General features: G+C 38.3%; 1 long non-coding RNA gene across 1 annotated transcript in view; it reads right to left on the bottom strand.

Annotated features, from left to right (window-relative positions):
- LOC128640141 (uncharacterized) overlaps nucleotides 1-13,619 on the bottom strand; it is a 50,101-nt gene extending 36,482 nt beyond the window's left edge. The window contains exons 1-2 of the long non-coding RNA XR_008399298.1: nucleotides 13,527-13,619; nucleotides 11,510-11,607 (exon numbers count right to left, since the gene is read on the bottom strand). This is a non-coding gene — a long non-coding RNA (uncharacterized LOC128640141). The remainder of the gene's footprint in view (nucleotides 1-11,509; nucleotides 11,608-13,526) is intronic.
- Between the last annotated feature and the right edge of the window lie 4,699 nt (nucleotides 13,620-18,318).

Below are 18,318 nucleotides of genomic sequence, written 5' to 3'. Positions count from 1 at the left end.
ATTTAAGTAATTGTGGATTTTCTATTCCTGGAAACTGAAAGAGCACATGGCAGTCTAATTTTGCTACATATTAGTTCCTAGTTTGCAGTCTTATCATTTCTACTGAAGGCAAATAATGGAGACTACACAATCACCGTGGCTAGCCCTGTCTTCTGAAGAATCATGTCTGGATTGGTCTCAATTGAGACTGGGCCCAAACATCTAGATGACTTATCTGGCCAATCAGTAGAGACGTTGCTACATAGGGCTGCTGGGGCTTGGACTCCACCTACATCCTGTCTGTGTTCCCCCCTCCCTGCAAATCAGAGCTTATAGTGTACATAAAGTGAATGGATTTAACCTTACAAATATAATGACAGGGTTTCCAAGATGGTTTCCAAGGTAGTTGAGACACTTAGTTGATGAAGGGAAAAATTAAGCTTTACTTGACAGTGACACTTGTGATTACCTGTTAGTAGAAAATCCCAACTGTACCTTCCTTTAATCATCTACCTAAGGTCATAAGTCCCTTTCTAATGTGGAGGGAAGACCGATAGCTAGTGAGATAGGGTCCATTTTCGAGCATCTGTCACAGTGGCTGGATGAAATTCTCCAACCCCTTGCGGAGAACCTGTCTAGCCATTTAAGACATACCAAGAAACTCCTATATGAAATGGAACATTTGCAATGGAAGGGTTCCTACAGTTTGTTCACAATGTGAAGGCTTTCTATTCATCCATACCTCAATCCAAATGTCTGGAGGCTATTGATTTCTTCCTATAGAGATCATCTCTTTATAGTTCTGAATTTCGAAAGTTTATATTGAGAGTTACTAAATTTTTATTAAGTCATAATTATTTCTGTTTTGAAGGGATTTTTTTACCTCCAGAGATGTGGGACAGCCATGGGGGCGAAGTTTGCCCTCTCATATGCAAACCTTTTCATGGGTTGGTGGGAGCTGTCCCATATCTATGGAGGTACACACCCTTTCTTACACCATGTCATATACTACTAATGCTACATTGATGACTTGCTCTTCATTTGGGAAGACAATAGGTCAGAAGCGGAGGACTTTGTACATTATTTAAACAGGAATGAAGCAGGTATTGAATTAACTTTTGAATTTTTGAAATATACTATAACCTACCTGGAATTAGCTCTCAATGGAGCCCAACATGAGAAAGTCATCACAGATATCTATAGGAAACCAATAGCAGGTAAAACGCTGCTTTATGCTCATGGCTGTCATCCCAAAAGGGTGTTCAAGTCGATGGCTAAAAACCAGTTTATTCGCTTGAAGCATAATTGTTAGAAGGAGGAGAGCTATGAGCATCAGGCAGGTCTCCTGAACGACAGATTATTGGAGAGAGGTTACTTACAAAAGCTCTTAACACAAGTGAAAACTGATGTTAATAAACTGAATAGGGATGACCTACTAAGGACCAAAACAAAAAAAACGGACATTAGAGAATTGAAATCATAGGGAAACAATATATTAGCCAATACCACCAAATTTGAAATATAATATGCCGACACTTTGCAATATTATCAGTGGACAATCTGTTGACTGAAGTGTCCAGAAAAGGCTGTAGGTTTGCATTCAAAAAAGGAAAAAGTGTTGGCAATTGGGTGGCTCCTACAAAACTATGAAGTATATCGACAGGGCAGAGCTCATGGTTACATCATAGGGGTACCTTTAAGTGCAGCATCTCTCAGTGCAAAGCCTGTGAACACCTTCAGATGGGTGAACATTTTCAAAGTGTAGTTACAGGAGAGGTTTTTCAGCAGAAAGAATATACATTTGCAGAACGACTAATGTAATTTACCTTTTAACTTGCACTGTATGTAAATTACAATATGTGGGGCTAACTACACATGAGTTACTATACTTAGTCAGCATAAAGAATGGGTCCCTGACAACGCCCCTGGTTTAGCACTTTAAACAGTGTCATCAGAGTAATGCGTCCTCATTAAAATGGAATGTAATTGAGAGAGTATGGCACAAAAGAGGTTATTTGGATATGAAGGTGATTTTAGCCAGAAAATAAATATATTGGATACTCAGGCTTAGAATTAGAGTACCGCAAGGATTTAACTCTGAGTATGATGTGATAAATTGTTGGCAATAGGATATTTTTGACAGCTCCTCAGGGCTCATTTTTCCTTCTGTTAGTCCTTTATCTATTATTTTTCTATTCACTAACTATCAGTCATTTCACTTATTTATTCAGTTATTTTTCATGAGATCATGTATGAGACTATGGATGTAACCATGAATTGCATCTGAATAAGAAAGAATGGATCAGTAGAGAGAGAATTATGAAGGGGTAATTGGTACCTTAAGATCACTTATTAAAGGTATATTGTGATTTGGTAAACTTTTTTAATAATAAGGTAATAAATTGACAATCTAATAGTAGTTATTTCATAAAAAAGCAGTAAAAAGTATGACGGCAATTATTTGCAGAGTGATAGCCCCTTCATCAATTCTCAGTCAACCTTAAGAATTTCAAAGTAGTAGAAATGTCCTCACTGAATACCTGAAAAAATGATTTTAAATCTTGGGGTATTAAAGTTCACTTGTTGTTAAGGTCACTCACAGCTAAGAGTACAGTGAAAACCGAAACATGTCAGCTGAGTGAGCCCTACCATTTTGCATTGGCATTGTACAGTATTCTTTTAAGCCACTGGAATAAAAGTTATGTTTTAAGGTCGTTTTTAATGTTACTAAGTTTTGTTTTAAGGTCGTTTTTACTGTGTTTCCAAGATGGTTGCCACAGCGATGTTGTACTGAAAAACCTGCAGCCATATTTGTACAGAAATGCCATGCAAGTGCATATCCTCTGGCATGGACTAACTAAGGGAGAAAATTTACTCCCAGTCACTTAAAAGTAGCTCCTATGCAGTTGCCGGCTTTACCTCCATTATTGCAAATAACCCGAAAGAGAGTTATTAAAAGGGGGGGTTCTTAACAGCTTTTGCCCTAGGGCCCAGCAAGGTCTAGTTATGCCCCTGGTCTTACAATATATTTCTGTTTTGAAGGGATAATAAAGACCGCCAAAAAGGAGCAAGAACTTTAAAAATAAAACCAATAAGAGGTGTTTGTAATTGATATGAGCATTATATAGCAGCTGGATGGACACAAGAACAATTATTTAAAACATGAGGATTGCTGCTTTTCTAATGAGGGTGTCAATTTTGCTTTTTTATTGTGGAAGACAACATGGTTAGCAATCCTCTCTCCCTCCATCTGTGTCTTCTCTCTCCCTCTCTCTGTGCCCACGACCTCTCTCTGTGCCCTCTTCCCCTGTCTGTGTCCTCTCTCTCTGTGTCCTCTTTGTGTTATTTGGGCAAATAAGGGAAATCCTTGGAAATAACAGACAATTGGCAACCCCCTTTGTGATGTGAGTCTCTCTACTAAAAATGCTTGAGTTTAAAGGGACATTAAACTGCTGGGCACAACTACCCAGAGTTGTTACTACTTACTATATTATTGCATTGCATCCTGGACCTGCAGCTCTTTTCAAACCGGTTCTCCTGTTGTAATAGCTTAAAGGTGCCAGATACTGAATCTCCGCCTCTTTGTACTGGGGGCTGCCATCTTGAAGCTCATGTATACTCACAGCCTGTGACATGAGCTGCGCACACTCACAGATCAGTAATATTACACACTAACCTTAAGCACATTATACAGCTGTAAAAATAGGCAATATCACTGATCTGTGAGTGTGAACTGCTTCTGTCACAGGCTGTGAGAATACCTGAGATTCAAGATGGCGGCCCCCCAGTACAAAGAGGCGGAGCTTCAGTATCTGGCACATTTAAGCTATTAAAAGAGAACTGATTTATAAAGAGCTGCAGGAACAGGATGAAATCAGTGGTGGGATTAACCTGTTCCTAAAATTTAGAAAGTGTATAGGTTCTGTATTAAAGAGAAGTAAGAGAATATGTTACTAAAATTTCAGAATCCCACCACTGGATGAAATGCAGTAACATGGATGGTGAGTAGTTACTCTTCTTTAGTAGTTATGCACAGTAGTTTAATGTCCCATTAATGTATACATGGAATATTACAAATGACCACTAGAGGGCTCCTAAAACTAGGCTTCAACAGTCTTGTATTCATTTTAAGACAAGAAATATGTACAGAAGATAAGCTTGTAGGATAGCTCAATGTTAATGGCAAATTATTAAAACTTTATATTGTACAGATATAGAAAGTGAGTTGATGGAGGAGGAGAAGGTTGATTTAATCAGGCACTACATCAGGCTTATCCAAACACTTTCTAGTGTACTGTGATTGGGAATTTAAAGGGAAAGTAAAATCTTTGAGATTTTTTATATAGAATGTTTAGTTATGCATAGCAAAACACCTTTCACTACACTTTCATTGATTATTGTGCCCCTGTTAAAGGACGATTAAACACAAATGGTAAACTACACAATTTTGAACCTTCATATCTGAGAATAATTTTACAATAAAAACTGCAGCTTTATTTTGTCAAGTGAGTATATTAATTTATGTTTGTTTATTTCACTGATTTCCCTGTCCTCCAGAACAAAAGAATCCTTGATAACCAATTGCAAGCTAATATTCAGATATAGAACAAACTCTGTTTCCCTTATCTCTTCCCTTAAGGTGGTTTAGCACTGATTCAACCTAAAGTTACTATTGCAAAGAATGCTTCTCCTATCATGATTGTTGATGCAATACTGATAATCCACCCTTTACAAACATGTCACTGCTGAGAATCTTAGGGGCGGTGAAGTAAACAAAATCTTACTTAAATTGCCTAAAAGTATTAACCTAAACCTCCCTGGGAGAAAATAAATCAAGCACAAATTTTAGATGTATTTTACAACAAAAGGCAGCAAAATAAATAATGAATGTATATTTCAATAATGTTGCACTTGCAATAATAATACATTGTGGCCCAGATTACAAGTGGAGCACTAAATTATCATGCACCCGCAAACGGACAAATTTGTCCATTTGCGGGTGGGTGATAATTAACCAGTCATTATAAGTGACTGCGAGCTCACAGTAGCAATTAGCGCTCAGAAAATTAACCAGAGATCTGATCTCTGGTTAATTTTCTAAAAGTGCCCCAAATGCCCTCAATATAGAGGGCATTATACTTTTTTATTTAAAAAAAAGTAGCATTTTGTTTAATTAAAAAACAACTGCTCTAGGCAGTTTTTGGGGTCTAAAGTTGGTGGGAGTGGGATGTTAGAAAAATAACCAGCACTGAAAAGTGCCTTTACTTTGCGCTCTATGGGAACTATGTGTTCCCAGTAAATATATATGTATATGAATATATACCTATATATTTATGTGTTAATATGTTATATACACATATTAACACATAACTATATATGTATATGGTCATATACATATTTATTTAAAAATATGCTGCCATCGCTGCGCTACTTACCCCTTCACTGCACGAAGTTCTGATGCCATCTCTGATAGCATAAGAATGAGGCTCCCATTGGAGCCTATGGAAACGAGCTCTCGTGAGCTCAATGCTTCCCAGCAATGCAAGCGTGAGCTTGCGTTCGCATTGCAGTTAACTTGTAATACCAGCGCACATTAGTGTGTGCTGGTATTACACAGTGTAGTGCAAATATCGTTTTCACGAAAATGATATTTAGCATTCCATTTGTAACCTGGCCCATAATGCATTGTCGAAATGTCACGTTTAGTGGCCTTTTAATGTAATTTACATTTGAAAAAGGCAAAATTTTGAATTCTCACAGCTGGAAATGAACACTGGAGACTTCAGAAAGCTAACCCTGCTACATTTTCCCTAATTAACTTAATCTGCACAATAAAGCACTTTATACTAACACAATGACCTTGGTTAGCTTTGTCTGCAGACTCAAATCTGTATTGGTTAGTCCAAATAAGGCAAGTGGTGGGTTGAGTCTGGAGTTGAAAACCAACTGCAGCAAGCAAGATGTTCATGTGTTTAACAAAACATGTTTAGACCTGGCTGATATGTTATTTTATAGCAAGACGACAGATTTTTTTTACTGTACCTTTAACATAACAAAATACATGAAAATACCAAATTCTGCTGCTTGAAACAGGCCAAAATGAGTTTTAGAGCTTGAATTTGAAAAGTCTGCAAATCATGTGAAGAACTACTTAACCCTTTCCCGCCGTTGTGCCGTTGTATTCCGTCACAACGGTGCTGGGCTTTAAAGCCGCTATGACGCAATACGTCATAGCCAACGGCTGTCCTGAAGCCTACTGCGCTTGCAGGATTTGATCGTGGTCTGGAGGGCGTTCCTAGAGTCATAGGGATGCCCCCCAGACCCGATCCCATAATTGAAATAAAATTTCAATTTGCCTACATCTGAACAGTTGTTCCGATGTAGACACTTTAACTCAGTCACAAAAGGGTTAAAAAGCATTTTTTTGGTATATTTATTCTATTAATGCTGTTGCATTGACCACATGCAAGTTTCAGGGGTTGTTCTTACACCACAAATGCATTTGAATAGCAAGTAATACATGAGTTATTGCAGGATTTTCATATGGATTGCAATGTCTTTGATAACTAGGGGAAAGCCTTACAAAGCATAAGAATTATGGACTGGAATAGAGGTCATAGGCTCAGTCCTTTATTGTTCATCATTGTCTTCCTGGGTAATGGATCCCTCACTGTTTAAACTAATCTACAGAAAGATGATATTCTAAGTTAGGTAATACACAGTGAATTACACTGAGATTTGCATTACTTTGAAGGTATTACACTAACATTGAAATTACCCTCCGGGTTACACATGCAGAGGGGAAAGGAGCATTGGAGGTAATATTTCCTTTTACTATCAAGTGCAAAGGAAAATTAATACCTAAAACAGGATTTGTCTAAGGATTATCACAAATACTGCATATGGGATTTGAGTGTTTTTCTAGCAGAACTGTTTGGAAGAACCCCAGTTGATACAAACTTAAAATCAAGTATTCCAACAATTAAGTTGCAAGTATGGAACTGCTGTAACATTATTATTATTATTATACTTTATTTATGAAGCACCAACATATTCCGCAGCGCTGTCCATGGATACAAATCTTTTAGATAAAACAATGATAAAAAACTTGTAGGAGACAGACAGGACAAAATTTACAAACACATACAGGAGGAATTGAGGGCCCTATTCCCATGGGAACTTACAATCTAGAAGGGTAGGAGGTTGAGAAACAGGAGGGGAGGATTGCAAGATTAAGAAAGATGTTAATGTAGAGTTAGATGAGGAAAATGTTGTTAGGTAAGTGAAATTAATTTGTTATTGAGTTGGGTGGTAGGCTTCTCTGAACAGAAAAGTCTTCAGGGAGCATTTAAAGGAAGAAAGATTAGGGCAAAGCCTGACAGCATGAGGAATAGTGTTCCAGAGGGTAGATGCTGCACCACAGAAGTCCTGCAGTCTAGCATGAGAAGTGGTGATAGTCGCGGATGCAAGGAGCAGGTCATTGTTGGATCTTAGTGGGCGGGCTGGAGTATACTTGTTTATTAGAGAGGATAGATAGAGGGGAGCGGCGTTGGTGAGAGCTTTGTATGTAAGGGTAATAATTTTTAATTTATTTCTGCTGTGAATGGGGAGTCAATGAAGGGAGAGAGGTGCAGCAGATACAGAGCGATTGGAGAGGTGGATTAGCCTGGCAGAGGCCTTTAGAATGGATTGAAGGGGGGAGAGGCGGGAAAGAGGAAGGCCAGTAAGTAGGTTATTGCAGTAGTCAAGTCGGGAAATAACAAGGGAGTGGATTATTAGCTTTGTGGTGTTAGCGCTCAGAAAAGGTTGAATCTTGGAAATATTGCGTAGATGGTTGTGGCAGGATGTAGAAAGCGATTGGATATGGGGGAGGAAGGATAGATTTGAGTCTAGTGTAACTCTGAGGCAGCGGATTTGGGGCGATGGTGAAATGGTGATGCCGTCAACAGGGATAGAGAAGTCAGAAGTCAGCGTAGAGCTTGAGGGGGGGATAAAAATGTAGCTCAGTCTTGGACATGTTAATCTTTAGATGGTGGGAGGCCAGGATGACATATCAGATAAGCAGTCGCTGACATGAGAAAGGACAGATGGAGAGAGAGCAGGGGTGGAGAGGTAGATCTGGATGTCAGCAGCATAGAGGTGATATTTGAAGCCATAACTGTTGATAAGTTTACCCAGCGAAGAAGTATAAATGGAGAAGAGTAGAGGATCCAGAACAGATCCTTGAGGTACTCAGACAGACAGAGGCATTGGAGAGGAGGAGTCGCCGGCAAATGACACAGAAAAAGACCTGTGAGAAAGATAGGAGTGAATCCAGGAAAGAGCGGTGTCAAAGAGACCAAAAGAGCTAAGGGTCTGTAGGAGGACGGGGAGGTCAACTGTGTCAAAGGCAGCTGAGAGGTTAAGTAAGATGAGTATAGAGTAGTGGCCAATATTTTTAGCAGAGAGAAGTTTGTTAGTAACCTTGATAAGGGTAGTCTCAGTTGAGTGTTTGGGGCGGAATCCAGATTGCAGGGGGTCAAGCAAGGAGTTGGTGGACAGGAAGTGGGTTAGGCAATTGTAAACTAGTTTTTCCAGGAGTTTTGATGTTAGTGGAAGCAGTGATATGGGGCGGTAGCTTTCAGGAGAATTAGGGTCGAAGGAGGGTTTTTTGAGTATGGGAGTGACTTTTGCATGTTTGAAAGAAGATGGGAATGAGCCAAGAAAGATAGGTTGAAGATGTGAGTAAGAGGAGGAGTGAGGGTGGAAGATAGGGAGGGTATTAGATGGGAAGGGATAGGATCGAGCGGGCAGGTAGTGAGGCGTGAGGAAGATAGTAAGGAAGTAACTTCATTCTCAGTGGCTGGATAGAAGATGCAGAGGGAAGCAGAGGGAGTAACTGTTGTTGGAATATTGCAGGTTGGTGTTGGGATGTTGCTTCGAATAGTACGTGTTTTGTTTAAAAAGTAGTCTGCCAGGTCTTGAGCACTAAAGACAGATGGGGGGGGTGGAGCAGGTGGGTAGAGGAGAGAGTTAAAGGTGGAGAAGAGTTGTTTAGGGTTTCAGGAAAGAGTAGATATGAGAGAAGAGAAGTAGGTTTGCTTGGCTAAGTGAAGGGCAGAAGTGTATGAACGAAGAATAAACTTATAGTGTATGAAATCAGGTTCAGAGTGAGTTTTCCTCCAGACATGCTCAGCAGTATGGGAGAAGTTTTGCAAATAGCGTGTTTGCTGAGAGTGCCAGGGCTGTAACTGATGGTGTGATGTTTTGCGCAGTTGGGGAGGGGCAAGTGTATATAGTGCAGAGGCGAGAGTTTTCTTATAGTGGGCTGTAGCAAGATCAGGACAGGTTATAGTGGAAGTGTGAGGGAGGAGATCTTGAATGATTTTTGAAAATTGGAGCGGATGCACAGCATGTAGATTTCTACAGGTGCGGGGGCGGGATGGAGAAGTGGGTTTAGCTGTTGCATTAATATTATAGGTGACCAGGTGATGGTCTGAAATGGGAAAAGGACGACAGGTGAGGTCAGATATAGAGCAGCGGTAGGAAAATACCTGGTCGATGGAGTGAGTAGGGAAAAGGGTGGATTGTGAGAACCCAAAGAAGGATGTGAGTGAAAGAAGTTTAGAGGCCGCAGGGGCAGATGGGTTGTCAATGGGTATGTTGAAGTCCCCAAGAATTAGAGTTGGTATATTTGTAGAGAGAAAGTGAGGAAGCCAGGAGGCAAAGTTGTCAAGGAATTGGGAGGTTGGTCCAGGGGGGCGATAGATGACTGCCACTTTTAGGGAGAGTGGGGAGGACAGGCAAATACAGTGGACTTCAAAGGAGGAGAAGGAGAGAGATGGGATTGAAGGTAGGTACTGATAAGTGCAGGAGGGGGAGAGCACCTGGCCTAGGGGTATGGCTAAAGTGAAGACCAGCATGTGTGAGAGCAGCAGTGGAAATGATGTCGGAAGAAGATAGCCAGGTTTTGGTAATTGCTAAAAGGGTGAAAGCAATTGAAATAAACATGTCATGAATGGTTGTAAGTTTGTTGCTGTAAGGAGTGTGCGTATGGGATGCATTGGATGGAAATGAGGTTATGTGTGTTGCTTTTGTTAAAGTTTCTATAAGGAGTGCGTGATTTGGTAATGGTGGGAATGAGGGTGGGCCCAGGATTTGGAGAGATGTCACCTGATGCTAATAGCAGCAAGATGGAAAGTAAGAGTAGGTGAGAATGAGATTTATAGCATTGGGGGTATTTTTGTGAGGTGGTGCAGTTTAGTGACATAGATTTTAAAATAGAAAGTAGTTCATGAGAGCTAAGGTAAGGAGAGGAAAGGAGAGAGGGGCCAATATAAACTGCATGTGGAGAAGGGTAAGGTATAAGCATGTGAGCTTGCTTGTGGAATAGGCATGAGACTGTTGTAAGGTAAAGCAGTCCCGAAAACATGGTAGAATATTAAGTGCAAAAGATTGTTTTTGAAATGAAAATATTTAGCTTGCCTCAAATCTTCTTCAGATCTTGTTCAATTCTTGTCTAATTCTTAGTGCTGCCACTTAAAGATGGTCACTTAGACAGATGGGAGCTTAGAGAGATGGGAAATGCTCAGACCCCAGCAAACGCTACCCCTTAGCTGGTCTGAAATTTATAGGGCTTTTACAGTCAACTGATATTACTAAAGTTAATTGATTGGAAACATGGAGATAAGTTACACCCAGGTGAGGAGACTAAGAATTACAACAAGATCAGAGGGATAGATTTAAGAAAGGAAATTGGATGGGAATAAATAAATAAATTAATTAGTTAAGCAAAGTTAGAGAATAAAGAAGTGTATATGCTGGGGACAGGATAAGAGCAGATTAAAGGTAGGCTAGACAGTGGGTTAGCGTGACACACAGGGGTTAAGAACAGTGAAATAAATCCAGAAGAAACAGAGGTTTTAAACATGGTTGTGTCTTGAGTTCTTAGAAACCATATGATGGTAAACATATATAATTTTTTTGCGCTTTGCTTTATTGCGCTTTGCAAATATTGCTATTTTTACAAACTAAAGGTTTGTGGCAACCCATGTGTCGAGCAAGTCTATCAGCGGCATTTTTCAACATATATACTCATATAAACATATAAATGCACATGAATACACATATATACACACACCTATATATACACACCACCAGCAAAAAGATTATGGGCTTGATTTATCAAGTGTCTAGCGGACATGATTCGCTATAGATATTGTTTGCATTCAAGCGCACCCGTTCACTTTCAACTTGTAATATGCTCGCAAGTTATTGCGTTCGCAGTATTGCTTATAGTGTTCCACACTAACAATAGCACAACACTTGTAATATAGCCCATAATATACTATTTTACAGTATAATTATATATAGAACACAACATATACTGTACACATGTACAATATACCCACAATCCCCCAGCTCATAAAGGTTTGAATGCACATTATATGTTGTGTAAATATATTTTGAAAACATATCCTCTACACTGTTGAGATCCGCATTCACTGGTGATGTGTTTGGAATGTTTAAAGGCAGCGAGCCCTATACTTACCTATGGAAGGCACTGGGAACATTTCTCCAAGTGAAAGCTTGACAAGACTGAAAAGAGTGTTTCTTAGTGGAACTGGAGATCCTTTTATCATCAGACCCCTATGAGAGGATATGACACACTATTTGGGTTCTGTTCTTTAGATCAAACCATGAATAAGCATTTGCACACTATGAAATAAAGGTCAAAAATCATGTTTCACATTTCACAAAGCCTCAGAAATCAGCAACATTTTGTCAGCCAGGTCCGTCAATACTGTGTTTGCAGAATGGGCGTGACATTTTGAGCTCCCAAATGCCTATATAATATTTGCTTTTTATTTTAATTTTTTATTCCAATATAAAACATTTTGGGCCAGATTACAAGTGGAGCACAAAATATCTCTGTGGCGAGGGCAATATTTGCTCTCCATTTAGTAATACCAATGCATGCAAATGTTTGCTGGTATTACAAGTTATGTGCAATGCGAAAGCAAGGTCACAAGATCGTGCTTCCATAAGCTCCAATGGGAGACTCGTTCTCATGCAGTGAGACACGGCATGAAAACCTAGTGCAGCAAGGGGGTATGTCGCACAGCAAATATAAATATATATGTATATTAGCATATACTTGTATATTTACAGAGAACAGTTCCCTCTAAACCGCAATGTAAAGGCACTTTTCACTGCACCCATCCTATGTTAACCCCTTATAACTGCTTCTTGCAGTTATATTTTTTTAAAATAAAGTTACTCTTTTTTTTAAAAAAAAAACAAAAAAAACACACCACTCTATTTTGGGGGCAATTGGGGCACATTTAGAAAATTAACCAGAGATCTGATCACTGGTTAATTTTCAGAGCGCTAATTGCTACCGCAAATTCATGGTAGCAATAACCAGCCACTTGTAATGGCTGGTTATTTATCATGCACCTGTAAACAGATGAATATGCCCATTTACGGGCATGCAATAAATTTGCGCTCCACTTGTTATCTAGCCCTTTGTTGGTGCACACTATGGGATGTTTTTGGAAGTTGTCGGGTCTGGCATTGCTTATCACCACGTTTTTAAGCATCCGCTGTTGTACTTTTTGATACATTGGGGCCTATTAACAAAAGGTCTGTCAGACCTGATCCAACAGTGCGGATCAGGTCTGACAGACCTCGCTGAATGCGGAGAGGAAAACGCTCTCCGTATTCAGCATTGCACCAGCAGCTCTTGTGAGCTGCTGGTGCAACGCCGGGGGTGTCAATCAACCCGATCGTACTCGATTGGGTTGAATTGCGGTGATCTCTGTCTGTCTCCTCAGAGCAGGAGGACAGGGTTATGGAGCAGTGGTCTTTAGACCGCTGCTTCATAACTGGTGTTTCTGGCGAGCCTGAAGGCTCGCCAGAAACACAGGCCCTCAAGCTCCATCCAGAGCTTGATAAATGGGCCCCATTAGCTTAATTGTCTTCATACTTAGGAAATAATTTCTTTCTATTTTTTACTGTTTTGTCATATTAGTTTTCGCTCATTGTTTTCATATTAGCAAGAGACTCCCAATCCATTGCAGTTACGTAATTACTATATTTTTCATAAAATACATTAGCTTTTCATCTAATCATGCCGTGCACAGATTTCCCTGGCTTTTCACAGTCGATATTACACAGCAAGATTTATCATTAAATGCCCCCAATCTGATCCATTATCTAACAGTGACAACATTTCATTATCAGCTCTATTTTTTATGACATTAAAATTCATTAGAAGCATCTACATTTGAAATTACGACACAAATGTCCATTTTAATTTGTTGCCTTTAAAATAGAACTTTTTAAAATGTATTCATTTTTTGTTTTTATTTAAAACAGATATTCGTAAAATACAATTTTGTTTTTCTTTTTATGCTTGTGAGGGAAATCAGCCAATAATCATTTGGTCCTAAAGGCCCAACTATACACAGCTACACAATCGTAATCTTTTTTTCCATACAAAGAAATATTTTTAACATGCATAAACAGTGCTTTTTCATATGCACAATATCATTTTTTTTTTTTACCTTTTAAGTCAAATCTAGTGTAAAGTCCATTTTTCTTCACATATTGTTTTCTTAGGAATTTCAAGGTTGTTTTTCTGGGGGTTTCCAGACACCTATACTAAACCGAAATACACACAGTGAATTAGAAGGTAAAATAAGGTGACTAATTGGTGGAGTATTTGTAACAGTTGCCTAATGTGTTTTTTTATACTTTTTCATGATGTGAACCTAAAATAATTTTGCATATTTGTTATTAATAGATTTTAAATGTCCAAACAATTATTAGTTATTTTTAATCTAATAATGATATGTAATGTGAAAGAGGATAGCCAACATGTTTTCAACAGCTCAATGCTTTTGAAATAATAACAAACACTACAAAAAGCATTGAAAAAGCTGCATGAAAAATGTTTTCTAATCGATTGGAATACTGCTTTTCACATTATTACTGTTAAAAGTATTGATGGAGTTTATATAATATCAAAAACAAACTTACATAAAACTCTGACAAGTTTATGTAACAACAATATGGTAGATACAAGTAATACAAAATAAAATAAAAATTAAACTAACCAAAATATACCAGATAAAAGGTCAAAATGTCACAAAGAATACAAAATACTCCCCTCGGGTTCAAAGAATCGCTGCCATCCAACGGATTCTCCCAAAGCCGTTGTAGATATATGTGTACAAAGGAGGCGCTAATTCACAGAGGATATCAAACCAAGTGAATGATGTGTGACTTTCTGTAGGAAGATTTCACAATAGAGTAGTACTTCCAGATTTGGTGAATATCAATAATATATACTCACACATTAGAATCTGAAGTTCAGCTTCTTTTTATTAAAACTCAAAAACAACTTGGTGTACAGAGTAAAAACAGGAAATGTATTCTTGCTGAACGCGTTACAATGGATTAAACCATCTTTTTCAAAACACAGTTCCACCCACAAAACTCTGGTGTACCTTTGCCTACAAGTCCCCCTCACCTCCCTGTCCCGGAAGTGGCGGGGAGATATGCCTTTAAAGGACCAGTAAATACTATAGATTTGCATAATCAACAAATGCATAATAATAAGACAATGCATTAGCACTTAGGGGTAGATTTATCAATGTGTGGGCGGACATTGATAAATGCCGAAAGCATACGCTGTTGGCATTTATCATTGCACAAGCATTTCTAGTGAAATGCTTGTGCAATGCCGCCCCCTGCACATTCGCAGCCAATCGGCCGCTAGCAAGATGTGTCAATCAACCCGATAGTATCTGACCGGGCTGATTTCTGTCTGCCGCCTCAGAGGTCATGGACGAGTTAAGAAACAGCGATCTTATGACCACTGCTTCTTAACTTATATTACCGGCAAGCTGGAAAATACGGTGGTAGATAGCAGCATCCGCTGCTTGATAAATCTACCCCCTGGTCTGAAATTCAATTGGGTAGTAGATTATTTTCTGACAAATTTCAAAGTTATGTCTATTTCCACTCCCCCTGTATCACATGACAGCCATCAGCCAATCACAAATGCATATACGTATATTCTGTGAATTTTTGCACATGCTCAGTAAGAACTGTTAACTAAAAAAGTGTAAATATAAAAAGACTGTGCACGTTTTGTTAATGGAAGTAAATTAGATAGTTGTTTAAAAATGCATGAGCTATCCGAATCATGAAAGTTTAATTTTGACACGAGTATCCCTTTAAGTATTGTTCACTCTAAATTCATATAGCAAATTGCCAATAGTTGAGAATCTGAGAAAGAACTGAAACATATTTATATAATTATAATATTTAATAATTTATATAATTTCACTTTTAAATGTGCATTGACATTTCTCATGTATAAAGATTTCTATTCCTATCTGGTCACAAACAATGCCAGTTTTCAAGTGGACCCTAAACAGTAAAAGTCTTCTAGTAGGAATCACGCTTTATTAGGCCTGCGTTTACTGTCTGGAGAAACAAGCAAAATAATCTTTCTTTTAGACTTTAAATGTTAAAAGAATATCTGGGACACAAACATGTTCCTTCTATGTCCCCTTATTATTTTGTTAAGAAGTTTCTGTGTGAGATTTAATCTATAGACAGTCTGCTTGTCTAGAAATGATCATGTGACAGTGTAGATGAGAAGCAGATGCTTAGAACAGCTGCATAAAACAAACACGCAGAGTCCCAAACAGAACAGATAATAAAACATAGCAGTGTTACTGTAACATGCACTTACACTGCCGTCCTTACCCTTCACTTAGCTTGAAAGCCTGTCGTACAATATACAAACAATATGAGGGGCCAAACTAAATATGGGACTATGCAGAGAGCGTTTAATGTCAAAATGTTTTCTACGCAAATGCTTTATATCAGTTAAGTGAAAAATGATCATAAACTTACAACAGTATTAAAGGGACGTAAGGCTGATTTAGATATTTTTTTTTCCAGTGTCCTTACTGGCACCACATGCATGTGTGCCGATCTCTGTACTAACAGAGAGCTGATTTAGGGCCAGATTACGAGTAGAGTGCTAACAGTTGTGCACAAGCGATATCGGGTTTCTTGCACCTGTTTGCGCAAGTCGGCAGTAGCGCTCGTATAACAAGTTGAAATTAAACGCGATCGCTTGAGCGCAATTGAAGTTAACTCGCATTGGGTTAGGGAGACCTCAGAGTTCTGGTTAACTGTTACGCTTGAATAAAAAGTTGCACAAAACAACTCAAAAATACATGTAAAAGTACAGTTACACTCATAATAACGCTATCTAATGAAAAATATTTTTAAAAAATGTATAAAATGTTATAAAGGCTCAAAGATATGAGATCTCAAGTGTTAGAAGAAGAAAAAAGGCTGCAAAGGGCTTTAACATAGAGATACATACATATACATGTCTAATATGTCTATGTATGTGTGTGTTTTATATATATATATATATATATATATATATATATATATATATATATATATATGTGCGTGTGTGTACATATGTATTTATATATGTATAGGTGTATATGTACACATATATAGATATATATAGAAGTGCATTGGAGCCCTTTGCTGTCAGGTAGATGAAAGTATATTAAAGCATATTTATGCAATATTCATATTTAATAAAGGTTTTGACTATGTATTTACTGTAAATATTTCACATTCCAATGTTCTACACATAGCAGAATATGTTCTATATATTTATAAATAGATATTGTATATATCTATACTTATATATAACCATGTACCAAAATACTATCATATATATGTAGAAATATGAATTATGAATAAATAGAACATGTTATTCTATGTAAAGAACATTGGAATGTGAAATATTCATATTTTCATGTCGCATTAGAGTACTTGAGAAAATGCGTTCGGGTTAGCGCATGAGTAGGATGTTTTTTCCCCCACTTTATTTTGCTCCATTGACTTCTATGGGAGAATATGTTAACGAGCACACAATATTCTAAGTTTGGCTTTTTGCGCGCATTGGGTTAGTGCAGGAGTGAAAACTTTTAACTTGTAATACGAGCGCTACCACATGCATTCAAAAAGATTACTTCTAACAGAATTAGTGAGCGAGCTGGAGTGATAAATAGCACTCCACTCGTAATCTATCCCTAAATCTTTATTTAACGTATTGAGGCCCATTTATCAAGTTCCGTATGGAGCTTGTGGGCCCGTGTTTCTGGCGAGTCTTCAGACTCGCCAGAAACAGCAGTTATGAAGCAGCGGTCTAAAGACCGCTGCTCCATAACCTGACCGCCTGTTCTGATGAAGGTGGACAGAAATCGCCACAATTCAACCCGATCAAGTACGATTGGGTTGATTGACACCCCCCTGCTGGCGGCTGATTTGCTGAATACAGAGAATGTATTGTTCTCCGCATTCATCGATGTCTGTCGGACCTGATCCGCACTGTCATTTGATAAATAGGCCTCATTGCCTGTACTTTCCATTGTAAAGTAACTTACAATAGTATACTGTTGTTGTAAAGACCTGTCAAACTTTTCATTTTTATATTACTTAAAGTGAAGGTAAAGTTAACAGGTATTGAAGACACCAAAGCATTTATCAATAGTACATTAATGCAGTCGCTAACTTCATTTTTATGTTACACCTATAGTTTTTATAATATCTATATATTTATTTTTTATTGAGGAACAATATAAATTTAACAAGAAAGACAAAACAGAAACAAGGGTGTTACATGGTTTGAGCCGTCATACAACTTCAAGTTATCATGGTGTAGAATTTTGTAACACCTTATAACAGTTACAATAGTTTAATTGGTACAGTGGAGAAAAAAACACAATTTATGCTTACCTGATAAATTTATTTCTCTTGTGGTGTATCCAGTCCACGGATCATCCATTACTTGTGGGATATTCTCATTCCCAACAGGAAGTTGCAAGAGGACACCCACAGCAGAGCTGTTATATAGCTCCTCCCCTAACTGCCATATCCAGTCATTCGACCGAAAACACGCAGAGAAAGGAGAAACCATAGGGTGCAGTGGTGACTGTAGTTTAAATGAAAAAATTACCTGCCTTAAAATGACAGGGCGGGCCGTGGACTGGATACACCACAAGAGAAATAAATTTATCAGGTAAGCATAAATTGTAAGGTGTATCCAGTCCACGGATCATCCATTACTTGTGGGATACAAATACCAAAGCTAAAGTACACAGATGAAGGGAGGGACAAGGCAGGTACTTAAATGGAAGGTACCACTGCCTGTAAAACCTTTCTACCAAAAATAGCCTCCGAAGAAGCAAAAGTATCAAATTTGTAGAATTTCGAAAAAGTATGAAGTGAAGACCAAGTCGCGGCCTT

Source organism: Bombina bombina, chromosome 1, assembly GCF_027579735.1.
Source record: "Bombina bombina isolate aBomBom1 chromosome 1, aBomBom1.pri, whole genome shotgun sequence".
NCBI classification, from domain to species: domain Eukaryota; kingdom Metazoa; phylum Chordata; class Amphibia; order Anura; family Bombinatoridae; genus Bombina; species Bombina bombina.
This window is presented reverse-complemented; position numbering and strand designations above follow the sequence as displayed.